Raw genomic sequence first — 5,985 nt, forward strand, 5'->3', positions numbered from 1 at the left:
CAAAAAAACGCAAGAAGAAGGAGAAAAAGAGAAGGAAGAAGAAACATCGTGCAACCACATTGATGGCCGAGGAAAATTGAGTTCGTTTATTTTTAGTTTTAGCTGTAGTATTCATGCATTGCATGTAGCTGTAATTTTCATTTTGTTAGTACACATTGTCGTTGCATTTTTATTTTCATTGCATTTTAATGTTAGTGCATTGGGGACAATACAAACTTTAAGTTTGGGGGAATGCATATAGGGTTTGGAAATACACCCACATTTCAAAATTTCTTTTCTGAGTTTAATGAAGCATGCAAGGTTTATTTGTGGTTAAAGCAAATGTGTTTGAAAATTTTTGTTACAGTCGATGCTTAATTCTTGAATCATATGAATTATCAATGAATGAGTTGGATAAATTTGACTGAATGTTGTATCTTCAATTCTTTGATGAAAGACTTAGGTTGCATTAGTAGTGGATGACTAGTAGCATTTCTTGAGTCTTGAATGGATCTGCATTTTACAGCTACTTATATATATAGTTATGAATAAGAGACATTCCAAAGTGGGTGTATATTGAAATGTTAAAGAGGGAACACTCCAATGCAAGCTTTAGAAAAATGAATCTGGCCAAAGGTTGTCACTGCATGAGTGTGTGTCGGCACAATTACGTACTCCTTAGAGGTTTGTTGCACTCCATCGTTACTTCTCAGGAGTAAGGGTACAGTAATGCAACGATATCTCTTATTCACAAAAAAAAAGAGAAAGAGACATATACTGTACAATAAATGTTGTATTGGTAGATAGAATTTAGGATTTAAAGCATGATACTGGTTTTGATGAAGTTGCAATCTTATTCATTCATACTTATGTATTGTTGATGCAATATTCTATCATCTGAATGTGACTCATTCATTGGGATTTTAGGTGATTCAAGTTTCTAAAATGATCATTTGCCTTAGTGAATTCTTGTGTAGCCTTGCTAGTTTTTTTTTTACTCGAGGACAAGCAAAACTCAAGTTGGAGGGTGTGATAGTACTAGAAAGAACATATGTTTTCTCCCTACTTATTGGTTAATTTGTCCCCATTTATTTATCTTTAGCACATATTTTAACATTTTCAGTTCAATAAATTGCATTTAATAACTTAGTGGATCTTAACCTATTTATCCTTAATTTCGTCATGTTTTGGTACTGATGTCACTGCATGAGTATTTCCAGATTGCACCCAGAATTGTTGCCGCACCTGACAACTATCTGGATTAGAACAAAAAGGTGTAAGCTGTCTAGTCTGGTACAACCAACTTGTACATATAGAGGCAGCATGATTGTGATGAAAGGACAATTGTGCTATTTGGATAACTATGAATATTCATGTGAAAAAGAAAGGGGAGGCTTTTTGGGGGGGTATTATCTTCTTCAACCTATCTTTTGAAGCTTTTCGTCTATTGCAGCTTAAGTCTCCTACAGACGAATAGACGTGAAAGGAATACAGATTAGCTCTTGATGAGGAGCCCTGAGTGCGACACAAGAGGGAGTTGAGAGATCAAGTCGAGATTTTTTAAGAATAGTACTCTCCACTTATTTTTTTATATATTTTTTTCTAAACGCTGGTGATTACTTTCTATTTCATGTTTGTACAAAAGTATACATTATTTATGGTTTAAATGTTATTTTATTCAAACTTGCTTCCACTGTTTAATCTTTGGGTTTGAATGTTTTTATCATGGAAGTGTTATTGCGGTCACTGACACAGGAAAGTGCAACGACAGTTCAAGCTAACAAGCATGACAACGGAAGTTGCTTGAGGATTAGAGGAATTTAATCCACTTGTTCTTTATAGTGTTCCATTACCATCATTGGAAGGTGTGGCTAGTGCATGTTTATGTCTTAGATTAAATATAGAAGTTAAGCTTGGTAAGATATTCATTGCAATTTAATGCATCGACAATCACCTAACTTTTTATACCTTGTAAGCACTTAGTATTCTGTTGAATATTCACGTTGAGATCCCAATTTATCATTATCATATTTTATCTTATTGTTTTCAAGTTATTTCTTCGAAAGCTACTCTCACGATTTATCTTCTTTCTATCTATTTATTGCACTGACATTGGTAGACAAAAGAAAACCATCCTCGTGGGATCGATATCCGACAGACTCATATTTCTCTACTATACTTGAATCGACAGTGTACGCTTGCACATTATTACTGTGACATTAAACAGCCGACCACTCATTCTGACATAACTTGCACAGAAATAAGATTTAAGTCAAAATATCAGGGGTACAAATTAAACTAAAAATTAACAAAATTTCAAAAGATAGGATTTGAACTTAAGGCCTCCCACACACATACAGAACACCTATCCACTGAACCAAATAAAATTATTTGTCATAAATTACACAACCTTAATCCAAAATAGAGCGTGATCTCTCTTGGTTTCACTAACCCAATTTCTTCTAACCCGATTTTCGAGATGTGACAGTCCTTATACCACAATTAACTATCCAATTAACAAAGTTAAGATACCAATCTTTATTTAATATTTATACTAACTTTGTAAATAATAAATAATAATATTTACAGACTCGAACATCATAAATAAGGTTTTGAAATCGTCGTTTCTAACACTACTGAAAAATGGGTTGTTATACTATTCCAATAGAAGATAGGAAAAAATTATTTTTATAACGGTTGTAATCCACGTTTTTTGTTCCAGCATCCATTCGTATATTAATAGTTCGAACAAAGTGCAAAGCGAAGGCTTTTTCAAATTCTATGGACAATTTTATCTAGTACTAAATGTGTAATTAAAGTAATTTGAGCTCAAGTTTTAAAAAAAATTGAGCTCAAAGTTTAATAAAAAAATTTAAGCTTTGAAACTTTTCTTAAATTATTATTATAGAAGTGGATTTTCATTAGAATAAGAAGTTTGATATACATTGTTGGATTTGGTGCTCCAAATGTAATATATTCATTTTGTATACTTATATTTTTGAATAAATTGGTTTAATAATATTCATTAATTACATTAATACCCTTTGTATATTGTCCTCAATATTTTTGCACGTAAAGCAAAATGGAAGCAAATATTTGCTCACTAGTTATCTAATGTTTAACTAACACTAGGTAGTGTTATATGGTCGGATCGTAATATGGAAAGACAACTTGTAATATTAGATGGACCTAAACCCATCCTTAGTTTAATCAGAAATGAGGAAATCAATTGAAAGACTAATATGTCATCTATCAAGTCAAATTGGGGAGATGCCTTATCTTGAGGATCAAAGTAGATGACTCCCAAAAGATGGAAACATAGATGTGACTGACCAAACTGACAGTACATCGGACAAAACCCAAGTAGAATATATTCTGGATAAGTTTAAGGATTTATTCACTTGCGACATTCATAGTGTGACATACCTTAATCTTGAATGGATGGTGAACTAAGTATGTGTAACTCGTATACTTTGATGTAAGTAAAAGCCTGAGTTCAAATAGATAAGGAATAGAAAGTTGGTGCGTTAGGTATACAACTTCTGCAGTATGTAGTATTATTCACAATAGTGGAATTCATGGCCTAACTAATGGGTAAATGATATTCTCTTATCGACATTACATGGTAGATGAAAAGTAAACGTGGTCATAGGTCATTTGTCTTTGTACACACGACCCTTTTGATCATTTTGATCTTTTTTTCACATGTACCTGTAGTAGCATTCAAGTAATGCCCTTTGATTTCACTTGTTTCAGCCTGTGATTTATAAATAGCGTCGGTACAAAATAAGAAACGGTCTCTGCAGCGCATAAATGGTTGGGAGTTCACATTCTCATCATCTTTGGTAAAATCAAGCCCGCCACATAGACATTCATAAACTGCTCTACCGTAGTTCTTAGCTAATAACCCCAATTTAGGTTTAATAGTACATCTTAATAGGGGGCAACCATACTTGTTCAATTTATCTCATTCAACCTAGATGCCATGAGGCGGGCCTTGGAAAGTTTTAATATAAGTAGTAAGGTTTCGCAAATCCTCTAGACGTAGAGCACGCAGGGCTTTGAACCCAAATACATTACCCACAATGGAAGTAAACATGTTAGTAACAGAACATTCTTCAAAAAGGTCTAAACAGTAAGCTTCATAACATATATATTGACCTTCTTCTCCAGGAATGGGCTCGATGTGGTAACATCGCCCTTTGTAACACTTAAGGCTGGTAAGCCCATCGGTCCACACGGTTGTTCATGTACTAGTAGAAGATTCAGTAGCTATTAAGGAATAAACAAATTGGAAATTAACTAAGTTTTCAAAAATAGTCACTGTTACAAGGAAAATGTTTTCCTTAATCTTTTTTGTTAACTCGTGAGTTTTTTCGAAAATAGGCTAAGTTTTCCTTTAAGATAAACAAATTTTTTAAAATGACTGTTTTATAAACGAAATTAGCTTAACAGACCATTTCAGTGGTCAATGTAATCTTCTGAATTCGGGCCTAACGTCTAGGCATGGTTGGGGAGGTTACAATTATAAAATGATCCAAAATATCTATTTCTATTTTATAGAAGGATAACGATCAAATTTTATTATGATTATTGTTGAAACTCTTTAATAGATCAAAATATATTTCTCCAAAATTCTTCCTTACTCATGACTTTCAAAAGAATGATGGTTTAAACGTTTAGAAAATACCGTTCAAGTGACCATTTGGAAAGCTAGTATTTAAGATTGGAATACGTAGAATATGAGATCATGTGATGTTGTTATGAGGGGGAAGTAAATACAAGCTATATTCTTTTTCCCTTAACCAAGGTTTTGTCTTATTGGGTTTTTTCTAGTAAAATTTTTAACGAGGTAACATGTTCTGTGTATTATAGATATGTGTACTCTTTTTTCCACTACTAAGAATTTTTTTCCCACAAGGATTTTTATCTTAGTAAGGTTTTAACGAGGCATATTGTCTCTCAATGGATATCCAATGGAGAGTGTTATAAATATTTTATTATTATAGAAGTGGATGTCCATTAGAATAAGAAGTTTGATATACATTAGGACTCTAAAGTTCATTAGGAGTAGGATTTTATTTCTTTTATACTTCTTTATGTCTATAAATATAGACTTTGGAAAAGCTTTGTATGTAACAACCCGCCTGGCAGATACAATATCAAGTTACTGTTTGGCATGTAAATTGGTTGAGTCAAGGGTAGAAAAATAAGTAAGAGTTAGAGAAATATTTGCTTTGATTATGTGTGGTGTATCCTGTAGGATTTTCCATTTGGCGAACTCTAGGGTTTGGCAGACTCTTCTGTTAAGTTATCCGCGAATCCCAGATGTTTTGGGTGGACTCGTTAGTTTGCAACTAAATAGGTTTACCTTCATGGATAGTATATGTTACAATGACGTGATAAGTGATGTTAGAGTTTAGTTGAGACCTAGTTAGAACTAAACTAGGATATTGTAGATGATTTGATACTTAATTAATTCTTCACGAATTCCTAGAGCGATTGTGGGATCCTCTGACTTTCCACTAAGTTTTGTTCCTAGTTGTCTCTACTATATAATGATATCATACTAGCATGTTTGTACATTTTGTTTCTTCTTCTTCTTCCTTGCATTTTCGTTGAAGCTTTAGAAATTCTAAGTTAGCATCATTACCGAGGAGTTTCTAGTATTTAGGTTACACCATTGCTAACACCAGATTACTGGTAATTTCTTGTATACCCTTAGGTCATTATAGAAGGAATTTACGTGTTTACAATAACGCATGCATAGTTTTTAAAATTGTTTTTGAGGAAGGAAACTTTCTGATTTTGGGTTGCATGCTACCAATTGGGTTACATGCTATTGATTCATGCATGCATGTAAAATTTCAATAGTTTGATGATCTGATAGATGTATTTGTCTCTTTTTTAGCCCAACAAGCTAACGAAGTTCCAAGCAACAAGGGCAAAGCACCTACTGAGTATAATTTTGTGTTAGATTTTCTGGTGAGTTCCTTCTTACTTCGA

This window comes from Gossypium raimondii, chromosome 6 (genome assembly GCF_025698545.1).
Source record: "Gossypium raimondii isolate GPD5lz chromosome 6, ASM2569854v1, whole genome shotgun sequence".
NCBI classification, from domain to species: domain Eukaryota; kingdom Viridiplantae; phylum Streptophyta; class Magnoliopsida; order Malvales; family Malvaceae; genus Gossypium; species Gossypium raimondii.